Source organism: Meriones unguiculatus, chromosome 10, assembly GCF_030254825.1.
Source record: "Meriones unguiculatus strain TT.TT164.6M chromosome 10, Bangor_MerUng_6.1, whole genome shotgun sequence".
NCBI lineage: Eukaryota > Metazoa > Chordata > Mammalia > Rodentia > Muridae > Meriones > Meriones unguiculatus.
The window spans coordinates 91,466,651-91,491,528 of record NC_083358.1 but is presented as its reverse complement, the minus strand read 5'-3'; the positions used below and the strand labels follow the sequence as shown (position 1 = coordinate 91,491,528).

At 39.6% G+C, this 24,878-nt stretch overlaps 1 pseudogene; it reads right to left on the bottom strand.

Moving 5' to 3' along the window:
• Nucleotides 1–6,285: 6,285 nt before the first annotated feature.
• LOC110540885 (5'-nucleotidase domain-containing protein 2-like) overlaps nucleotides 6,286–24,878 on the bottom strand; it is a 38,769-nt pseudogene continuing 20,176 nt past the window's right edge.

Genomic DNA, 24,878 nt, shown 5'->3' with positions numbered 1-24,878 from the left:
GATTTTATATAGTCTTTTGCTGCTGAGTTGGATAATTAAATGAAACCCAGGTGAATCCTTTGTCATTGAATCCTTATGGCCTCCAATGATTCTTATCCCCAAGATAAACTGAAAGTATCATAGATAAAGGAATTTGATTGAAATCTTTACCAAGTAGTTAAGAAATCCTGCAAAAGCATGAGAAGGAAGGTCTATACCTCTTCTGATAATGAAAGAGTGATTGTAAATCTTATTGGAAGGACAGACGAAGGACAAACCCACATCCTTCAGTTCCCACACTCAATCTTGTATTTTAATAGATATGTTAGCAAAGAATGTATGCCTCAGAAAGTGAAAGAAAATCTCTAGGAAATGACCTGAGTCCTAATTTAGTTCTCAGTAGTGGTAGTTATCATGACAAGGTAATGCAGACGACAAATATAGAGCATAACAGTGAAATTGGCATGTCTGCAAACAGCTGTGCTATTCTGAATGGAAGAAACCACTAGACCTCTAACGTTTTTGAAAATTAGATAAATGCAAGCATCTTCCATGTAAGCACATAAGTGATGGCAAGAGCTCTTTATGGCTTGCACTATGCTGAGGCTTTGCAACCATTGTTGGTCTAACAAAGCCTTGGCTAGGGGCCATGTCCTTGCTGAGAGGCCCAGCTTTTAGTCTTTAGTAATTGTGGGTCTATTTAAAAAAATAGAAAACCCCTTTTTTCCTTTAGAAGCTTCAAATTTTAGTATAAGTGATCATCTGTGCTTTTACTGCTACTATTATAATCAAATATATTTTTAAAAAGTTTATCTTCAATGGCTCAGCATAATGGTATATGCTTGTAATGACAGCACTCAAGATGCTGTAACAGAATTACAGCAAAGCCACCCCATGTTACAGAGCTAGACCCTGTACAAAAAAAAAAAAGTTTAAAAACTAAAGAAAAAATGAATGAAAGATTAATCTTCAAACAAGTGGGTGTGTTTCAACTATTCAGGGGAAATTTATGAATTTTTGTGAAGAAAAGCAGTGCGAATTCTGAGTTGTTTCTTGTTGCCATACCTAAAAAGCCTTGAAAAGTCCTACAACAATGATTACGGGTTGGGCATCTATCTTACTTGTAGAAGTTGGAATATGATGAAAGCAATTGTATTACTGCACCTATTACAATATTTTATGTCAGGAAGATAGTAAGATAAGTCTTCCATAATAGCATATGACTTTGTATTCTAGCATGCTGGTAATGGAGTCTGTGTGCTTCAGGAGGCAAGAGAAGAAATCTGTGTCCTATTACTCCAGATTGTGAGTTTCCCCCCCTTTTTCAAAGGTAAATATATTCTGTCTGCATAAATAAAACTCTTTTTTGTTTTTCTTTTTTTAATACAGAGTTTCTCTGTGTAGCCCTGAATGTCTGGAAACTCATTCTGTAGATCAAACTGGCCTCAAAATCAGAGATCTGCCAGCCTCTGCCTCCTCAGTGCTGGGATTAAAGTTTTGGGCCTCTACCACCAGCTAAAACTCTTTTATTTTTTATTTTTTATTAGTTACATTTTATTAACTCTGTATCCCAGCTCTATCCTGCTCCCCCATTCCCTCCCAAACCCTCCCTCCCTCTTTCATCTCCTCCCTGCCCCTTTCCAAGTCCACTGACTGGGGAGGACCTCCTCCTCTTTCATCTGACCCTAGCTTATCAGGTCTCTTCAGGACTGGCTTCAAAGTCCTCCTCTGTGGCCAGTCAGGACTGCTCCTCCCATGGGGGGTGGGGAGGTCAAAGCAGATACTAAGACTCATAACCAAACCTTCAGCAGAGTGCAGGGAATTAGAGGAAAGAAGGAGTTTGTATGACTTGGAAAGGATAGGAGCTCCACAAGAACCAAATATATCTGGGTACACGGGTCTTTTCTGAGACTGACACTCCATTAAGGACCATGTATGGATATAACCTAGAACCACTGCTTGGATGAAGCCTGTGGTAACTCAGTAACCAATTGGTTTCCCATAGTAAGGGGAACAAGGACTATTTCTGACAGGAACTCAATGGCAGCTAAAACTTTTAATGTTAATGTTTTAAAGTACTTATGGAGATGACCAACTTGAAGAGAAGGATGACAGTAGTTTCTGCATCATGATTGTCAATACCCTGAATCATGCACTGTGAGGAAATTGATTCTTCTGAGCTAAATAAGCTGGGGAATGGATTGTTCCTCATCCTTCCAGATCAGCATGCAATGTAGTCAACACCTTGGCGTTATTAGCATGATATGGGCTGAAGGCTCTGCTTAGATTGTTGAATAACTCAAACTATGCAGTAAAATATGTGTATTATTATAGTTAGTTATTTCTGCTATACATAAAGGTATGTTTTATGAGTGAATTCAGCCTTTTATGTCACTGATGATCAGTGTGCTGAAATGATTTTGAAACAAAGATTTCATTTCATTCAAATATTTGAAAGTTTGCACAAGAATCCATCATGTTTAGAATTATAGCACATGCTCTGTTCATGTCTAGGCTTTTTTGCTTACATGAGGAAATAAAATTACAGGATGAGTTTGTATGTAATAGTGATCACATAAAGTTGCTATATGCAAACCTTCTGAATCAGTGTAAAGTTGTAATACATGGAATAATATTTATCATTACATATCTTAGTGTCTTTGATTTCTAATAGACATAAAGAATAAGGATATGGTAGTCAAACAATTCATTTATGTAGTACAAAGCATTAAAAAAAAGCCCACATTCCCAGGGAAAATGAAATGTAGAAAATAGAACTGAATTAAAATGAGCGATTAATTTATTCAGTATTTTACTACTGTGATAAAACAGATGTTCTGATTAAAAAGGAAAACAATACTGCTGAGTGGACAGTCATGTTTCATTTTTCTTTTATTTCTAAAGTACCTGGATTTGATCTTGCTCGGCAAACCCTGTGGCCGATTACAGGGCAGATAAAATGCATTCTAATAAATGAATAGCTTCAAATGTAGGCTTCAAAATCTTGAGGGAGAAAGTAGTTGTTTAGTGAGCAAATTTTGAATCATAAATAAGTTTATTAAAGGAGAATTTAAAAAAATTTGAATAAAGACAATATATTAATTACCACCACCAATATGCAGCTTCTACAAATAGATCTTCTAATTTTTTCCCACAAAAATAATATAATTAAATGTAGAATATTGTATTTGAATTTAGAAAATTGTAGAATTTAATATCAGAGACATAATGTTATAAGATGGCCAGCAGAAAATCAGTCTATTGCAAAGAAAGATCTAAACATGTTTAGAGTAACAATCACGACACTGAAAATAAATCCTGAACACAGAATTCTCCCAAGTCTGGAGAGAGAGAGAAAAACACACTTAGCAGAGTGTGATGAGGCGACCTAGATTGTCTGGCAGAACTGGTGTATCCAGAGGTTCAATGAAAGGGTATTGCCTGTGTCCCTCTAACTGTTCTCCTCTTCCTGAAAACGTATTAGGTAATATTGCTCCCTGTCAACGAGTTACAAGGAGATGAAAATGGAGTTCCGATGAGTAAGGAAGTTGAAGGAAGAAATGTTGGGAAACTCAAACCAACAAAGTCTACTGTTGAGAGTGTGTTCCTGAATATGAGAGAGACACTGAAACCCAGAGAGACAGAGAGGGACTGTGATTCTGACTTTCATTTTATCTATATCGACTTGCTTACTCTCTTGATGGGGAATGCAGATTTACCCATTATAGCGCTGTCTTTTTAGGGCAAAGCCATTGAAACAAGGCCATCTCTGATCATTTGGCAGCTGGCAATACTCAAACTGCTGGCCCCGAGGTATTTGTGAAAGTGCCCTTTCTCTTTGTGACAGAGATTTAACTTCCACAAAAATAAGTGTGATCTGTTTCCTCGAACGGATGTGGCGATTGATGCGTGCAAACAATGGGATAGGCGAAGTGAGAGCACAGAAACGGCTTTCGCATCCTTATCTGTGCTCTGATAGCAAGTAATGTGTAGTAACATTTCTGGTACATCTGCATTTTTTTTCTCGTTAAAATAACACGAAAATACTATAGTAAGGTCCTTTCATTTTAATCCCAGGTGTAGTGATATGGGGCTGCTTTGGACTGTCTACAGGAGGCGACTATGTTTTGCCTCCAGGAGTGTGGTTTTGCCAGCTGCAGAAAATTTCTGTGGTTGTGTAATGTTTGGAATTCTGAGACCTTTTCAGGGGATGTACAGATGCTGGATCCATGAGGGCCAGGTGGGCGGTTCTTGGTCACATGGGGTGGGCAGTTCTTGGTCATGTGGGGTGGGCGGTTGTGGTTTATGGGTAGCCATGGTCAAAGAAGAAGCAAAAGGAAAGAAGTTAGATTCAGAGATCCCTCTTTTTCTTTCTCACCTCCTCTCTCTTTCCTTTCCCTTCTATTCTTACTTCTCTCCTACCTACTGCTAGGAATGCAACTGGGAGAATAGAGGGTGGGGGAAGGCCCACGAAGTAGCAAATTGCAGCTACAGTACACTTCAGCCACTTCCCCTAGGTCGATGGTGAAAGTTCATCCTTAGTTACTTACTACAAATGTTTCTGAAGCAGTTTCCATCTTGGATTTCGATAGCATGTGTCTAGCATTATTCTTGGAGCTTGACAAAATAGTTAATTTCTTATAATCTGTTTTCTCAATGGGGTATTTGTTTCTGAGGTCAATAATTGTAACTTACTGATGGTTATTATATAGCCCAAACAATGGATATATGTCCTGGTGTGGAGTACTTACTAGCAGTCTGCACAATTGATTTAAATTAAGTGGATTATAAATAATACCAAGGTATCTCACGAAGGTATTAGGCAACTGTATCAGTATTTCCCTTCCAAGACTCAGAAAACATCAATAAAGAGGAAGCAGAATGTAAGGGCCAGAGGCCCTACCAGAGTCCCATAAAAGGTTCTATTCTAGACAAGACACACTGATCACTTTCTTGAAATACAGTGTCTGTGGTTCCCTGCACAAGATCAAGAAAGACCCAATTCCAATATAGATGAGAGATAAAATCTCCAAAGCCCACTTTTTACACAGAAAATATTGGCAGTCAATTGTCACTTAGGAGGGAGGGTCATTCTTTTTGGTGGATGTGGTCACTGGTAGGATTTTCATGTTTTACTGGATGCTCTTAAACCCCTGTATACATGAGCAGCAATAACTTAGTTATAACACCATTTTCTAGGAAAGGCATAAAATTGGAAGGAAGATATGTGGAGGGGGGAACTGAGGAAAGTTAGAGGGCAGAGAATAGAGATTAGGTATGATCATATATTATATACATATATATAGCATTCATAAGAATAAAGAAAAACAAACTATCATTCCTTTGAGATAGCCACTCTGCATCTCTCACCAGTTTTTCCATGTGTCTACTCTTCGAATGGGATCTGACATTTCCTTACTTCTACTGCCATTTACCTATCTCCAGTCCTATTTTATACTACCTGTTTCTAAAGTGGTTTTCAAGTAGTCTTCATATAAACATTGAAATGATGACTCTACTCAGGCACTAAGCCCCAAATAGGACTCAGTTGCCACCTGCTTCCCAAGGCTCTCTTGCAGCTTCTTCACTCAAGCTGCTTCACGAAAGTAAGTAAATTGCATGGTATATCTACTAGCCAGAATTTCCACTCTTTCACCTTTTCTCTGATAGAACTAAGGGTGATGAATGTCCTCTTGCTGACACTGAAGATTATATACATATATGGATTCAATAAATAAGCCATAGAAACAACAGGAAGACCATTACTGTTCAAGGGATGTCTGATGATAATGAAGAAAAGAAACTAGGGAGAGTGTTTAAGAAGAAACTACCTGCGGTGATACTGTAACCAAACATCAAAACTCCAGAGAAATAATTGAGCTGTGGAGTGAAAAACACAGGAACACATGCCAGCAACTGACATAGACTGGACTGGGTAGGAACAGTCAGCTGGACGTTCATGGATCATTAGTTCTTATAGATTCCTGGCGTTTAACTAAGGGTTTCCTGGGAGTGAGCAGAATTTCCCTTCCATTCTGTAGCACACGTTTGAAAACCTCCTAGTTAAATACTTAGGGGTGGTCCTCCTTTTAACTTCGACTAGTGTAATTATTTCTTCTTCTACTACTACTTCTTCTTTTCTTCTTTTTCTTCTTCTTCTTCTCTTTCTTTTCCCCTCCTTCTACTCCTCCCCTTCCTCCTCCTCCTCCTTCTTTGTCTTCTGGAAGATAGAGACCACTCTTTTTGTTTGTCAGGGTGTCTGGGGCTGAAAGGACAGATGGACTGTCCAGAACGATAAAAGTGCCTTCATGAGATGTGAGCCATGTTACCAAGAAAGGGTGCGTTCATGCAGCTGTTTCATCGCAGAGGAGTGCCTCATGCTTCAGGGGTGTGTGGTGCAGGTAGAAAGTGACGTCTACACAGTGGTTAAGCAAACTGTTGAGTGAGGCCATGTAGAGGTAGGAGAAGCACATGAAGAGCCTGGAGAAGTAGGTAGGGTTGGGGAAGATGCTCCCTAACTGAGCATTGAACAGGGCCTTTGTGATCTATCTCAGTTCCTGCTGCTCCTTCATCCCAGTAGCCAGCACCTGCCATGACTCTGCATCCTGACAAGTCTGCATGCTCTCTAGCAGCTGAGTGAGAGCCTGCTGCCAGGCCAATGAATGCATGTGCTGTTCTGTGTTGATGATGCATAGACCATGCTCCATCTCGGGGATGATGCACCAGCTATGCGTCAGAAGACATTGGTTAGGTCACTGTAGTGGTGGTCACCACAGCAGAGAATATGTGGCCCTCACCATTCTGTGAGAAGAAGGGAATCAAACAGGCTTTCCTGCTGATGGATCTTGCCCTTTTTCTAGGTGAGTTGTATGGTCCCAGTGGAGGGAACCCTTCTCATCAAGCTTTTGAAAAGGTTTGTGCCAGTTGTTGAAAATGTGGGGCTTGTTTGCCTGGACGATGAGTACATCGAAGAGTTGCTACCAATCCAGAGCCTACATGTTCTTGCCTTTGTCCACTAGCAGAACGGACCTTTGGTGATAAGCTATAGCTGTTTTCCATAAGCCTCCAAGTGGCTCAGGATGGCAAATATTTCATCCTCTCTAGGAATTTATTTATCCATGTCTTGCTCAACCCACTGGTGCATGAGGACCTTCACATGCACATCTTGGATGGCATCTGTCCCATCCTTGTAGAGGTGTGCTTGGTCAAACTTTAGACCATGGCCCAAAAAGTAGTCCACCACACTGAACAGCACTGTCGTCTCTGGGAGCAAGATGTCCATTAAATGTATGATAAAAAAGCCCTTGTTATAGAAATTTCTCATCTGGTATAGTGGGATGTGCTAGGTACCACCATATAGGTCAGTCATTTTATCATCTTACAGAGGGTGGAGCCACTGTAGGCTGTTTCCAATTTTTTTATTAATTACAGTTTATTCAAGTTGTAGCCCCCCTGTAGCTCTTTCCCACTCAGTCCCACCCTCCCTCCCCCTTCTCCATCCATGCCACTCCCTCAGTGCACTGGTAGGGGAAGTCCTCCACCCTTTCCCTCTGACACCAGCCTATCAATCTTCTCAGGAATGTCTCCATTGTCTTCTGTGGTCTGGTAAGGCTGCTTCCCACTCAGGACTTGGATCAAAGAGCCAGCCAATGAGTTTGTGTCAGAGACAGTCCCTACTGCTATTACTAGGGAACCCACTTGGACATTGAGCTGCCATGGGCTACATCTGAGCAGGGGTTCTAGATTATCTCAATAAATGGTCCTTGGTTGGAGTATCAGTCTCAGAAAAGACTCCTGGGTTTAGATTTTTGGATTTGTTGCTCTCCTTGTGGAGCTCCTGTCCCCTCCACATCTTTCTATCTTCCCCTTATTTCATAAGATTCCCTGCACTCTGCCCAATGTTTGGCTATGAGTCTCAGCATCTACTTTGATACCCTATTGGGTACAGTCTTTCAGCGTCCTTTTGTGGTTGGCTCCCTGTTTTCTCCCTATTCCTATGTTCATCCCATTTGGCTTTCTGAATGAGTACTGAACATCTTACCCAGTGTCCTACTTGTTGCTTAGCTTCTTTAAATGGACAGATTTTAGTGTGATTATTGTATATGTCTAATATGTACACATAAGTGAGTATATACCATGTGTGTCTTTCTGCTTCTGGGATACTCACTCAGGATGATCTTTTCTAGTTCCCACCATTTTCCTGCAAGTATCATTATTTCCTTGTTTTTAATTGCTGAGTAGTATTGCATTGTGTAAATGTACCACAATTTCTGTATCCATTCCTCCGCTGAGGGACATCTGGATTTTATCCTACTTCTGGCTATTACAAAAAAAGCTGCTAGGAACATGGTTGAGTAAATGGAACAGGAGACAACTTCCTAACAGAACACCAACAACAGAAGCTCTAAGATCAACATTCAATATATGGATCCTCATGAAACTGAAATGTTTCTATAAAGCAAAGTACACTGTCATCAGAACAAAACAACAGTCTACAGATTGGGAAAGGATTTTCTCTAACCCTGTATCTGACAGAGGGCTAATATTCAGAATATATAAAAAAAAAAACTCAAGAAGTTAAACAGCAACAAATCAAGTAATCCAATTAAAAATGTGGCACATAAGATTTCCTGCACTCTGCCCAAAATTTGATTATGAATTTCACCATCTGCTTTGATACACTGTTGGGCAGAGTCAGATAGTAAGACCTGGAGAGGACAGGAGCTCCATAAGGAGAGCAACAGAACCAAAATATCTGGGCACAGGTGTCTTTTTTGAGACTGATACTACAACCAAGGACCATTCATGGAGAAAACCTAGAATCCCTGCTCATATATAGCCCATGGAAGCTCAGTATCCAAATGGATTTCCTAGTAAGGGGAACAGGCACTGTCTGTGACATGAAATCAGTGGCTAGCTCTTTGATCACCTTCCACTGATGGGGTAACAGCCTTTCCAGGTCAAGGAGGAAGACAATGCAGCCAGTCCTGATGAGAACTGATAAGCTAGGATCAGAAGGAAGGGGAGGAGGACCTCCCCTACTAGTGGTCTTGGAGATAAGAATGGGAGGAGATGAGGGAGGGAGAGTAGGATTGGGAGAGAATGAGGGAGGATGCTACACCTGGGATACAAAGTGAATAAACTGTAATTAATGTAAAAAATAAAAATTTAATAAAAAAATGAGGTACAGAGCTAAACAGAATTCTCAATAGAGGAATAAAGAATGGCAGAAAAACCCTTAAAGAAGTGCCCAACATCCTTAGCTGTCAGGGAAATGCAAATCAAAATGACCCTGAGATTTCACCTTACATCCATCAGAATGGCTATGATTAAAAACTCGTGACAACACATGCTGGAGAAGATGCGGAAAAATGGAAACCCTCCTTCATTGCTGGTGGCAATGTAAACTTGTACAATAACTTTGGAACTCAATCTGGCCCTTTCTCTGACAATTGGGAGCATCCCTGCTAGGCCACACAGGAGGACTTTGTGGACAGGCCTGAATATACCTGATAAGCTAGGATCAGATGAAAAGGGAGGATGTTTTCCCCTATCAGTGGATTTGAAAGGGGCAGGGAAAGAGGGTGGGGTTGGGAGGGAATGAGGGAGCAGAATACAGCTGGGATACAAAGTTAATAAAATGTAACTATTATTAAAAAAAGAAAAAAGAAAAAGTAAAAATAAATAAATAAATAAATTGATTAATTAATTAATTAATAGTGCTACTCCAAGATCTTACTATACCTCTCCTAGGCATATATCCAAAAGATGCTCACATAGACCAGTGTTTTTTAACCTGTGAGCTGCAACCCCTCTGTGGGTCAAAGAACCCTTTAACAGGGGTCGCTTAAGACCATAAGCAGATCTGATATTTACATTATTATGTATAAAAGTAGCAAAATAACAGTTATGAAGTAGGAAACAATTTTTTTTTCCTGGAGAAAAAAAATTACCTTGAGAGACTCTATGAAAGGGTCACAGCATTTGAAAGGTTGAGAACCACTGTTGTGCATCAATATGGATTCATAATAGGCTGCATCCATATTTGTTGACTATTTGAATAAAATACTCTTTACTTTGTAAGAAAAAAAAAACTTTTTTTTCTCTCTTTCTTAAATGTTCAGCATGCTCTGTCATTTTCCGTAGAGTCCTAATCTCTTTTTTTTTCATGCTTCTGAAATTTTAATAATATTTACATATTCTTTAAAATGATGCTTTTCTGAGACCTGTTATCATGTATATATATATATATATATATATATATATATATATATATATCATAAGATTGAGTTTTGAAAAATATTGAGTCGAGTCCTAATCTCTTAAGGTACTATTCACTACTTCCTCCTGTTTCCTTGGTCTTTTAGCCCCCTACTACTTACTATGCATTATTTATTAGGATAAACAATACCAACATAGCTTACACAGCAGTGGTTTTTTTTTTCTCTTAGTTCTGAAGGCTGTATATGTGAAAGCCAGATGTGGGGAATTTTCAGTTTTGTTGAGGCCTTTTCTCATGGTTTATAGGTGTAAAACTTGGTTTTTCTTTGTCTCTGTTCAAAAGCATCTTGGTGTCCTTTCATGTACTCAGTTTTCCTCTTTTAGAGGGAACAGCCTAAATGGAGCAGTGCATAATCTCATGGCCTCATTTTATCTGACTATTGTCCTTTAAAGAATCTATCTGTAAATGCATTCATATTTTGGAGTTCCATTTTGCTATCTAATCTACACATTTTGGAGAATTACTATTAAAGTCCTTAACAGTGACTTTAACATTAATTTTCTGTCAGAGTTGGCACAATGCTGGTCACTGGGGGTTTAAATGTGGGAAAGCACTGATTCCCTAAAGGAATGTGACCTAGTTTGTTGGTATGATAATTACTTAATCATTTCTATCTCATTGTGATAGAAATGAAGCAAATATATTGAATGAGGTTGGATTGCACCTGCAAAATTGAACTATATGGAAAGAAATTCTTTCATATTATTTTTTAATTGTTAGGTTATCTCAGGTGGAAATTCTCCTTATTGGATGTATCACTGGATGTTTTAATTTCATTGATTTTTAATAACATATTTCCTATTTTTAGATAAATTTCTAAGTGGAGTTTTTAAAATTAAGTACATACAAGTTTTTCATGTGCTCATTTGACATGTTTGGTATAATTTGTAATTACTCTGGATATAAGTGGACTATTTAGAAGCAGCTGAGATCTGGGGCAATTACAAATCAACTATAATAATTTTGACAAAATTAGCTATAAGAAGAGTCATAGAGGCACATCTTTTCCTTATAATCATTAGATAAAGATTCAAACATATGTTTTACATTTCAATGTCAATTATCATTTGAGGACCATTAACAAAAGTTATTGATTGTCTTATTAGGTAAAGAAAACAGAATATGGGTTAAGTGTAGCCCTAGCATTCCAAGCTATCCAAAACATAATAATCTATCCAGATGACCCTGCCAATCACATGTATAAGGGCTAACCACTCAAAAGGGCGAGCAAGTTTTCTACCTTGTGTGCTGAACTATCTTTTCAGAGAGCTTAAACAGCATGTGAGGAGAGGGGCAAGATGGCAGCGCCGGGAGGACTCTCATTCTGAGCAGCAGCAGCAGCAGGATCAGCACAGTGACCAGCAATCAGAACTCTCGGCCATAAAACACAGTCATTGTGTTTCCCAGGTGAGAGGATACCCCACGGTGGGGGATTCAATCAGCTTTTAACTCACCCAGCTAAACCGCGGAAGAGATCCCGGTTCCGCCAGACGCTTGGCTGCCGGCCACCAGCCCCAGCCCAGAGCCACAAGCCAGTGTCTCTGGTCAAGGTCCCAGACTGAACCCTGTGCACCACACTATCAGAGACTGGAATTTTCAGTCGAGAGATAACCCCAGGGTACAGGAAACGATTGGGACCGGCCTTAGGTCACCCAGACATCCCCTGGAAAAGACTCAGGCGGGTTCCACGGGCACCCCAGGAGCCAGCCCTGAGCCAGAGCCTGGGACCCAGGTTCTAGCACAGAGCCCTGCCTGCCTGTGCGCCTGATTCGCCACAGGAGATAGAAACGGCGGGTCTGATCTCAGAGCACTCAGCTCACCCCCAACCTGAAAAGGTCCCTGGAAAATTACCCAGCTCAGGGAGGCACTCAGGCTCCCAAAAGCTGCAAAGGCAGACAAAGGCAGTTTCTGCGCACCAGACAGCTGGCAGAGACTGAGCCACCATCACACAGCTGTGCTCCAGGCACAGGCAGTTTCTGTGGCCAGCCAGCTGGCGGACACTGAGCAGTGTGCACCAGGGCAAAAAAAGATACTGGGAGTCCGTGTCTCCAGAGAATCTACGGGGAAGGAAGGAAACTACTGACCTAAATCACCCAATCCTTCCCTAGAAAAAGTCTAGCAGTCTAGTGGGGCCGAGGCGCCAGCACTCAGCTGTGCTCCAGACACAGGCACAAACAGTTGAGGCGTGCCTGATGTCCAACTGGGTCACAGCAGCTGATCATTAAATTTACAACAAGAAACCCAGAAACAGGGCAGCTGCCCTCAGGACTTCCCTGGGTGAGAGGAGAACCCTCTCGACTAACAAAGACCACAGTTACCAGTCAAGTCTATATCCCTGAGGTGAGCAACTCCTGAAAAAACACCAGCCATCCAGGGACTATACCCAAAAAGCTGAGAAGACATCCTTCAGGAAAAACCAGCTTTCTGCAAAGGGGATTCTCTCCACCACAGGATCCCCAGGAACCACCAGAAAATAACCCCAAACACCTAAGATAACACAATGGGTAGAGGCCAGCGTAAAAGCTCAAGCAACAAAAGACAGAGCAATATGGCATCTCCAGAACCCAGTTACCCAGGGGCAAGTAGCCCTGGATACCCCACCATAACTGAAATCCAAGAAGATGACCTAACAAGTATGCTCATGAAGATGATAACAGAGGAAACAAATAAGATTCGTAAAGACGTAGAGGAAGATAAACTCAAACAGAATATTGCCATCCGTAAAGAAATAGAGGAAGCTGCAGCCAAACAGTTTATGGCCTTTAGAAAGGAAATGCTTAAAACACTGAATGAAATGATAGAAACAGAGTTGAAGGAACTAAAAGAAAAACAGGAAAGTACAATCAGACAGGTGAAGGAAGTAAAGAAAACAACTCAAGACCTGAAGATAGAATTGGAAAAATTAAAGAAAACACAAATGGAAGAAATAATGGAAAGGAAGAATCTAGGGAAGAAAACAGGAACTACAGAGATAAGCATAACCAACAGACTATAAGAGATGGAAGAAAGAATCTCAGGTGTAGAAGATACAATGGAAGAAATCGATGTATCTGTCAAAGAAAATGTTAAATCCGAAAAATTCCTGACACAGACCGTCCAAGAAATGCAAGACAATATGAAAAGACAAAACCTAAGAATAATAGGTATAGAGGAAAAACAAGACTCCCTTCTCCAAGGCCCAGAAAATATTTTCAACAAAATCATTGAAGAAAATTTCCCCAAGCTAAAGGAGAGGCCAATTAGAATACATGAGGCCTACAGAACACCCAACAAATTTGACCAGAAAAGAAAATCCTCCCGCCACATAATAATCAAAACAGTAAGTATACAGAACAAAGAAAAAATACTAAAAGCTGCAAGGGAAAAAGGCCAAGTAACATATAATGGCAAACCCATTAGAATCACACCTGACTTTTCAACAGAGACTATGAAAGCCAGAAGGGCCTGGACGGATATCATGCAGACCCTAAGAGAACACAAATGTCAGCCAAGGCTACTATACCCCGCAAAACTCTCAGTCCTCATAGATGGAGAAAACAAGATATTCAATGACAAAAACAAATTTCAACAATACCTACAAACAAATCCAGCATTACAGAAGACACTGGAAGGGAAAATACAACCCAAGAAAGCTAGCTACATTCAAGAAAACACAGGAAATAAATAACCTCACTTCAGTAAAACAAAAAGCAACCAAGCACACAACCTGATGACCACAGCCAACATCAAAATCAAGAGATCTAACAGCCACTGGTCATTAATCTCTCTCAACATCAATGGACTCAACTCTCCAGTAAAGAGACACAGATTAACAGAATGGATACGTAAACAAAACCCAGCAATCTGTTGCATACAAGAAACACACCTAAGACACAAAGATAGACATTACCTGAGGGTAAAGGGTTAGAAGACGACTTTCCAAGCAAACGGACCCAAGAAGCAAGCAGGAGTAGCCATTCTAATATCTGATAAAATAGACTTTCAACCAAAATTAATAAAAAGAGATGGGGAAGGACACTTCATGCTCATCAAGGGAAAATTCCACCAGGAAGACATCACAATCCTGAACATCTATGCCCCAAATACAAGGGCACCCACATTTGTGAAAGAAACACTGATAAAATTTAAAGTACATATAGATCCACACACATTAATAGTGAGAGACTTCAACACCCCACTCTCAACAAAGGACAGGTCAACAAAACAGAAATTAAACAAAGAAACAATGTCTCTGACAGAGGTCATGAATCAAATGGACCTAACAGACATTTACAGAACTTTACACCCAAACACAAAAGAATTTACCTTCTTCTCAGCACCTCATGGAACCTTCTCCAAAATAGACCATATAGTGGGTCACAAAGCAAGCCTCAACAGATACAAGAAGATTGAAATAATCCCATGTATCTCGTCTGATCACCATGGAATAAAGCTGGACCTCAACAATAACAGAAATAACAAAAAGCCTACACACACATGGAAACTGAACAACTTGTTACTAAGCTGGATCAGGGAAGAAATAAAGAAAGAAATTAAAGTCTTTCTAGAAATCAATGAAAATGAAGACACAACATACTTGAACTTGTGGGACACAATGAAAGCAGTGCTAAGAGGAAAGTTCATAGCACTAAGTGCCTTCAAGAAGAAATTCGAGACAGCTCATTCAAGCACCCTAATGGCTCACTTAAAAACCCTAGAAAAAGAAGAAGCAGACACACCAAGAAGGAGTAGACAGCTGGAAATAATCAAACTCAGGGCTGAAATCAATCAATTGGAAACAAATAAAACAATTCAAAGAATCAATGAAACCAAGAGCTGGTTCTTTGAGAAAATCAACAAGATCGACAAACCCTTAGCCAGGCTAACTAAAAGGCAGAGAGACACCACCCAAATCAACAAAATCAAAAATGAAAAGGGGGATATAACTACAGACACTGAGGAAATCCAAACAATCATTAGGACTTACTTCAAAAGTCTATATGCCACAAAATTTGAAAATCTAAATGAAATGGACAATTTTCTTGATCGATTTGACTTACCAAAGCTGAATCAGGACCAGGTAAATCAACTAAATAGTCCTATATCCCCCAAAGAAATAGAAGCGGTCATCAAAAGTCTCCCATCCAAATAAACCCAGGACTAGATGGCTTCAGCGCAGAATTCTACCAGACCTTCAAAGAAGAGCTAACTCCAATTCTCTTCAAACTATTCCACAAAATAGAAACAGAAGGAATATTACCAAATTCATTCTATGAAGCCACAGTCACCTTGGTACCTAAACCTCAAAGACTCAACAAAGAAAGAGAATTTCCGGCCAATCTCCCTTATGAACATAGATGCAAAAATACTTAATAAAATACTTGCAAACCGAATCCAAGAACACATCAAAGATATTATCCACTATGACCAAGTAGGCTTCATCCCAGGTATGCAGGGGTGGTTCAATATACGGAAATCCATCAATGTGATCCACCATATTAACAAACTGAAAGAAAAAAACCACATGATTATCTCCCTAGATGCTGAAAAAGCCTTTGAAAAAATCTAACATCCATTCATGTTCAAATTATTGGAGAGATCAGGGATACAAGGCACATATCTAAACATAGTAAAGGCAATATACAGCAACCCTATAGCCAACATCAAACTGAACGGAGAGAAACTTAAAGCAATCCCACTGAAATCAGGGACAAGACAAGGCTGGCCACTCTCTCCATATCTCTTCAACATAGTACTGGAAGTCCTTGCTAGAGCAATAAGACAGTTGAAGGAGATCAAGTGGATACAAATTGGAAAGGAAGAAGTCAAATTATCACTATTTGCAGATGATATGATAGTATATGTGAGTGACCCCAAAAACTCTACCAGGGAACTCCTACAGCTGATAAACACCTTCAGCAAAGTGGCCGGATACAAAATTAACTCAAAAAAATCAGTAGCCCTCCTGTATACAGAAGACAAAAGGGCTGAGAAAGAAATTAGGGAAACAACACCCTTCACAATAGCCACAAATGACATAAGGTACCTCGGAGTAACCCTAACCAAGGAAGTCAAAGACTTGTATGAAAACAATTTCAAATCTCTGAAGAAAGAATTAGAAGAAGATATGAGAAGAGGGAAAGATCTCCCATGCTCATGGCTTGGCAAGATTAACATAGTAAAAATGGCCATCTTACCAAAAGCAATCTACAGATTCAATGCAATGCCCATCAAATTACCAACACAATTCTTTACAGACCTGGAAAGAAAAATTCTCAACTTCATCTGGAATAACAAGAAAACCAGAATTGCTAAAACAATCCTCTATAATAAAAGATCTTCCGAAGGTATCTCCATCCCTGATCTTAAGTTGTACTATAGAGCAACAGTTTTAAAAACTGCATGGTACTGGCATAGAAACAGAATGGTGGATCAATGGAACCAAACAGAGGACCCAGAAATAAACCCACACACTTATGGACACCTGATCTTTGACAAGGATGCCAGGACCATACAGTGGAAAAAAGATAGCATCTTCAACAAATGGTGCTGGTCTAACTGGATGTCTACATGTAGAAAAATGAAAATAGATCCATACTTGTCACCCTGCACAAAACTGAAGTCCAAGTGGATCAAAGACCTCAACATAAAACCAGACACATTAAATCGGCTTGAAAAAAAAGTGGGAAATACCCTAGAACTCATTGAAAACTTCCTGAACAGAACACCAACAGCACAGGCTCTAAGTGCAACAGTCAATAAATGGGACCTCATGAAACTGAAAAGCTTCTGCAAAGCAAAAGAGACCATCATCAAAACAAAGCGACCACCTACAGATTGGGAAAGAATCTTCAACAACCCTTTATCTGACAGAGGACTCATATCCAGTATATATAAAGAACTAAAGAAGCTGAAAAGCAGCAAACCAAGTACTCCACTTAAAAAATGGGGAACAGAGCTAAACAGAGAATTCTCTGTAGAGGAATACCGAATGGCAGAGAAGCACTTAAAGAAATGCTCAACCTCACTAGCCATTAGGGAAATGCAAATCAAAACAACCCTGAGATTTCACCTTACACCCATGAGAATGGCCAAAATAAAAAACTCAAGTGACAACACATGCTGGAGAGGTTGTGGAGAAAGGGGAACCCTTCTCCACTGCTGGTGGGAATGTAAACTTGTACAACCACTCTGGAAATCAATCTTGCGCTTTCTCAGACAACTAGGAATAGCGCTTCCTCAAGATCCAGCCATACCACTCCTGGGCATATATCCAAAAGAGGCTCAAGTACACAAAAAGGACATTTGCTCAACCATGTTTGTAGCAGCTTTATTTGTAATAGCCAGAAGCTGGAAACAACCCAGATGCCCCTCAACGGAAGAATGGATGTAGAAATTGTGGTACATCTACACAATGGAATATTACTCAGCAATGAAAAATAAGGAAATCATGACATTTGCAAGTAAATGGTGGGATCTGCAGAGGATCATCCTGAGTGAGTTGTCCCAGAAGCAAAAAGACACACATGGTATATACTCACTCATATAGACATACAACATAGGACAAACCCACTAAAACCTGTGCATCTAAAGAAACTAAGCAAGAGAGAGGACCCTAACTAAAATGTCCAATCCCCATCCGGAAAGGCAAAGAGGATGGACATCAGAAGAAGAAGAAAACAGGAAACAATCTAGGAACCTACCACAGAGGGCCTCTGAAAGCCTCTGCCCTTCAGACTATCAAAGCAGATGCTGAGCCTGATGGGCAACTGTTGGGCAGAGTGAATGGAATTTTAGGTAAGAACTGGGAAATAGTAAGAGCTGGAGAGGACAGGGTCTCCACAAGGAGAGCAACAGAACAAGAAAATTTGAACACAGGGAATTTCCCAGAGACTCATACTCTAACCAAGGACTATTCATGGAGATAACCCAGAACCCCTGCACAGATGTAGCCCAGGGCAGTTCAGAGTCCATTTGGGTTACATAGTAATGTGAAGAGGGACTGCCTCTGACATAATCTGATTGGCCTGCTCTTTGATCACCTCCCTCTGGGGGGAAGCAGCCTTACCAGGCCATAGTAGAGGACAATGCAGCCACTTTTGATGTGAACTGACAGACTAAGATCAGAAAGGAGAGGAGAACCTCCCCTATTAGTGGACTTGGGGAGTGGCATGCAAGCAGAGGGAGGAGGGAGGGTGGGATTGGGAGGGGAGGAGGGAGGGGCTTATGGGGGGATGCAGAATGAATAAAGTGTAATTGATGAAAAACTTAAAAAAAATGGAAAAAAATAATTTAAGAACCTTAAATGACTTTCAAAAGTGGAGGAAAACATGGAGTTAGTCAATTGGCATGGAGCACGTCTCACCCCTGGGGGCAATGGTCTCCTGAACCTACTCAGAGCTCGGACACCACCACTGCTAGTTCTAGAACTGATGCAGGATGTTCCAACGAGGGGGTTAAGGCTTCTCATAATATTTCCTATAAGCCCACACCTGTTTGTCTATATCCCCCATTTTTATTCATTATTAGCCAGATAGAGCCAAGTAATTGTGGTAATGATACTTGCTTTTTTGCCCAATGCTGGAATGCTAGTAAATTTAGGTATGCCCTAGTTACTCGCATGCCTCACTGCGTGCCTGTGCCTGTTGATGCCCCTCATGCTATGACTCTCTTCAGACAGAAAAGGGATCTTGGAACTACAGCCACCATTGTTACTACCATCTCATTGGCGGCTGTTGGAGCTACCACTGGGGCATTAGCCATGAGTCATACTGGGCAGACTGCTCAGACCCTGAATAATCATTTAGCCAATGTAGCTCATGCCTTAGTTGTACATAAAGGAATTAATGCTCAACTAAAAGGAAGCTTGATGGTGTTCAATCAGAGGAGTGACCTCGTGCAGGAGCAAATTGATACCCTATGGCAAATCGCTCAACTTGGCTGTCAATGAAAATATGCTGCACTTTGAGTCACTAGCATACAACATGAGAATTTTTCCTGTGCTGCAAATCTATCTAAACAATTGTCGAGCTATATTTTAGGTAATTGGACTGGAGAATTCGATACTACGATGGAGCAGCTGAGAGTGGCCATTGTCACAGTAAATTCTACCAGAGTGGACGCAGGACTAGCCACAGGATTATCATCATGGATTGCTGCAGCCATGAATCATCTGAAGGAATGTGCGGGCATGGGAGCATTAGCAGGCCTTCTAGTGTTGGTCTCCTTGGTTTGCCTGTGGTATATATGCAAGATTAGAGTCTCACAACAGTGTGATGCAGCCATGATCATTCAGGCCTTTACAGCCATTGAAGTAGGACATTCGCCCCAAGCATGGTTGGATACCATAAAAAGCTAAAATGTTACGCTCAGGATGCGAGGCTAAGCACTGCACTCAGGGTCAGCCGCTTTGGACCCAGAGAAGAGCATGTCTGATTGCATGCGGGTTGATACCCCAGGTCCCGCCTCTGTGAAAAAGGTATCAGACGGGTCTGATGCTCTTTGGGTGGATGACACCTAAATGAACATCGGTACAAAGTCCCAATTTATTTCTAATATCAGAGATCAGACCTCTACTCTTGCCTGATGCGTCTAAAACAAAAAGGGGGAACTCTAGAGAGCTGCGGAATGCTATGCCTTAAAGATGGAGCTGGTTTCCACCTTCCACCTTCCTGATGGTGAGTGTTCTCTGTCAAGAACAACTCCACATTTGGCTAAGACTGAGGATCTGGCTTGCTTCCATGTATGTGGACCTATCTGAATTGCCCACGTGGCACACCTGGGTTGGCTACCCAGGGGCTATTTAAGCTGTGGGCTGGCTTTCCCCAGGGTCCGAGGATTGTTCAAGGTTCCTGAATAAACTGCATTGAAAAAAAAAAAAAAAAAAAAAAAAGACAGCATGTGACAAGTTACCATTATAATGCAAATTACAATTATCATCTTTCCTCTCCACCAAGGTTGTGCATTTTATTGTTATAATGAGCCATAGGTCACTCTTTGAACTCTAATGTGTTCTTCATCCTATGTCTTCAGCTTCTGCTCTTTTTTTTTTCCCCGACTGTTTTTTCACAATAATTTTGCAAGGCTTCGTGTGAGGTATGCCTGACCTTACTCTGCTTTGCCTCCTTGTCTCAGCACCATTCTGAATAGTAATGTGAAATTATCTGCTCTTTCTGTCCATCCTATGTGAGGCAGATCATCCCATTTCCTAGAACATCCATGTTGTGTTTTCTACTGGCCTACAAGTCACTTAACAGCCGTCTGCATTCTTAGATTGACAGCTATAACACCATAGTGTTTTGCAAAATTCTCTTGCTTTGTAGCCCAAAGGTATAACATAAAACATACCTTATTCACTCTGCTTGATCTCTTCTTAAAAGCCTCCATCTTCTCCTGTCTTCACAGACAAAATGTGAGTACAATACAATAAAATGCTTACAAATTTTTATATTTTATACTATGTCTAATTTACAAATTAAATGTAATCGTTAGTATGTGCATATACAGACATCCACCTAGTACAGAGAAAGGGATTCTAAAGTGTCCATTGTGTACTTGAACCACTCAGGCAAAAATATTCTTTTTGGAAGTAATGTAATTTAATTTTTGTTTTCTTAAAAGAAATATGATTACACTCTGGAGGCAAAGGCAGGCAGATCTCTGAGTTTGAGCCCAGCCTGGTCTATCTAAAGAGTAGCTTGATGCCTGTCTGGTCTACAGAGCACATTCCAGGACAGCCAAGGCTAGGCAGAGAAACCTGTCTTGAAAAATTTAAACAAAACAAAAAACAGAAAAGAAAGAAAAGAAGATAAAGAAATATAATATAGCTATTGAGATTTTGATCTTAAATAAGTTTGACAGGAAACATTTATCAAGAAATCCATTTGTATCATTTTAACTCTAAAATTTATTATTATGAACTTGTTCATAATATCTTGTTAAAATTATTTAAGCTTTAGTTTGAAGAATATGACAAGTAAATTACAAGGAAATTATATCACATTATGTTCAAAGATCTAGACTTCTTATAAAAATATGAACTATTCCCAAAATATACTGGTGGATTAAATCTAATGACATTTAAAATTGATACTGTATCACTATAAAGTGTTTTGTTCCAGGAGTACATTATATGAAGGGAATTTGTACTTTTGACTATCATAGTTAGAAAGAAAATGGTAAACAATTAATGATCTAAGTCAGAGATGGTGACAAGCTATGGTGTCCTCAAATAAATGTCAACAAGCAGTTCTGAGGCAAGACAGGAGACTCAGCCTAGAGATTGGTTAAAATAGAGGTTATTTTAGAAACTGCAGATATCCTTCTTACTCTGGATTACAGGGTTATTTGCTTCATGAAAACATTTATAAGAAACAAATCACTTTGTGTGTCTTGTGAAATAAGTCACATCTCAAAGATATATGATTATTTTTAGGACTTAATTTTAATTATTTTATTAATGTCCACATGTGTCTGGGGGTATGCCTCCAGTGTGTGGGTGTTAAAAGAGAGCAGAAGAGGGCACCAGATCCCCTGGAGCTGGAGTTATAGGTAATTGTGGGTGGAACTTTCACCCACTTTGACCTTAGAATGATGGAGAGGATCTACTGATTAAAAAAAAAAAAAAAAGAAAGAAAGAAATCAAAACTAGAAAAGACAAAATAAAGTTAAAATTTGTATCAGAATTAAAGACCATAAGAACTAAATACAGTGTGACTATTTTATAAGTTACTTATATTTTAAAAAATGAATTATTAATATATGTCCATATACTATTTACAAAAACAAAAGATAGTTGAGAGTACTTCCAGAAACATGCAAACTTACTAGAGTTTAATTTAGTGCAATCTTTAATTGCTCATATTGTCTTTTATTATCATTTCATTATAAAGTAGTGAAAGTAGGCTAAATCAGATCGACTTATATTTATCTATCTTATTTCCTATAGGAGTGATTGAACTAATAATTCCTTTTCATTTTTAATGGACTGAGGAACACATTAGTTCTTTTTTTATATTATGTTATAAATAGTGCCTAACACATGAATTGGCAAAGTCAGCAGTAAATGAAAAGTTTATATTTTTTTGAGGCAGGTTCTCATATATACTTAACATTGAGCTCACTATTAGTCAAGTGTAACCTTGAACTCCTAACTCTCGTTCCTCCATCTCCTTTAGGTTGGGGTTACAGGTATCTACCACCATATTTGTTGTATGTGTTGCTGGAGATCAAACCCAGGGCTCTATGGATGCTGGTCAAGCTCCCTGTCAACTGATCTACATCTCTACCCAAAAACACACATTTGTGTTTGTACTTGATGATCATCTTTATCTTTGAAACTGATAGTAATAAACATATAGTGATAGTAGAATTAATACTATAAACGTAAGGAAGCAGGGAGAAAATTGTGTTCCTTCAAACTCACTACTTCCAATCCTGCTCTTAGAGACTATACAAGCCAAACATGTTGAAGGCAAAATTATCATTAGCATTCCTACCTGATCTTCCTAACCCTTCTGCAGAGTTTGCTTATTTTAACAGTTGTATTTGCAGTGGAGTCTGTACTGAGACAGGCAGTAACCACAGTAAATCAGGAGAATGATTCTCTCATTTCCAACCTCAGGCTCTGTGCAATCAAAGAAACTATGAACATCTGCCTGCATTCTGATTGCCATGTTCGCTGATTCAGTACACCCAAATAAGCAACAATTAGTCTGTTCAGCATGTGTCGGAAGACCCGTCAAGTTAATTCAAATTAAGACAGAATAAATTGAATCCAGTTGGCATTGTGCATATTTGTACGCAAAGTTTAAGCAACCATCAACTGTGCTATGCTATCTCATGTTTACGAGGAAAACGAGAACATATTGTTACCCAATTCCAGAAATAACTATTCTCCATCCTGACCTTACTGATGTCATTGCCTGGATATATTTTTGGTGGGCTTACAATTCTTTAAGCACAATTGTCTTCTTTCGATCAATTAGCTCCTAGAAGCACAAATAAATTTCATATCTTGTGACTTAAGACTCTTAATAAATTATATTTCTCAAAAGTGAAAAAATTTAGGTCAGTGATTGGCATTTAGTTCTTAAATTTTCAAAAAGTGGAAATGCCTTGAGCATCAGCAGCTACATTTCCACAGCTACAATTGGATATAGTCTTGCTCTGCCAAAAAACTTTCTGGGCCTCTAAGCTTAGTAGGAAAACTGATTTTTAAGGAGATATTGACACTATCAGGAATATGGCATGCTCTTAGAAGAAGAATGTTTGAGTAGAGTGACATTAATTATACGTTCAGTATTCTACTTGTCATATGTAAACAAGGCCTCATGTTGCATATCTATTGATGTCCACTTTGAGTCATGTGTGCAGATGAGGACAAAAACGTGCTAAATGCTGGTGAATTTCTAAGAAAATGCTCCATAGTGCTCCTCTATTGCTTAGAAACAGCCCTAAGTAGTCACATACAGTCCCTACATATAAATTATTTACAACACATATAGGTATTTTACTATAGATTTTAGCTATAAAATTGGCATTTCTAATGGAAAAAGAAAACCCATAAGGAAAAATAAGTAATATGAACTTCAAATGGTTAAATAAGCTCTCGAAGTAATTCTTTTGGTGGCTGATTTGGATGATTTGCAGTAGGCATAATCTGAAGCAGAGCTCTCTGCCCTTAGAGGCCTGGTGGCGAAGTTGGGCTACCAGAGCTGCATTGGACAGAGCTCTGCATTCCTTTGCAGAGTGCTCCCACATGCTACAGTTGTACCTGTGCTTCAGTAAGTACACATGCTCATGTCCACCTTTCAAGTGCAGCTATAAAACTTTAAAAGCACTAAAATTCAGCTATTGTGAAATCTATCAGATACTCAGCCTCAAAAAAAAAATATCTGTAGTCGTTGTCATTTTTCAAGCTATAGGATTGCTTGTAAGTCACGTCTATCTACTTTAAAGAGGTTATAGAAAATCATATTTGGATTGAACTCTCTGATAAAAAAAGAATCACATTTCCAAGATGAAAAACATGTAATGCATTTATTTGCATAAAATCATGTAAGTTTCAGCAGCTTCAGAAGTGACAGTAATTAAGATCCACACAAGGTTCTAATTAATGTTCCTATTGCTTAGGTAAAATTTTGATGTTAAAGAGTAGGGCCCCACAATTTCTGCATCCATTCTTCAGTTGAGGGGCATCTGGGCTGTTTTCAGCTTCTGGCTATTACAAATAAAGCTGCTACAAACATGGTTGAGCAAATGTCCTTAGTGTGTACTTGAGCCTCTTTTGGATGTATGCCTAGAAGCGGTATGGCTGGATATTGAGGAAGCACTATTCCTAGTTGTCTGAGAAAGCGCCAGATTGATTTCCAGAGTGGTTGTACAAGTTTACATTCCCACCAGCAGTGGAGGAGGGTTCTCCTTTCTCCACAACCTCTCCAGCATGTGTTGTCACTTGAGTTTTTGATCTTGGCCATTCTCATGGGTGTAAGGTGAAATCTCAGGGCTGTTTTGATTTGCATTTCCCTAATGGCTAATGATGTTGAGCATTTCTTTAAATGCTTCTCTGCCATTTGATATTCCTCTCCAGAGAATTCTCTGTCTAGCTCTGTTCCCCATATTTTAAGTGGATTACTTG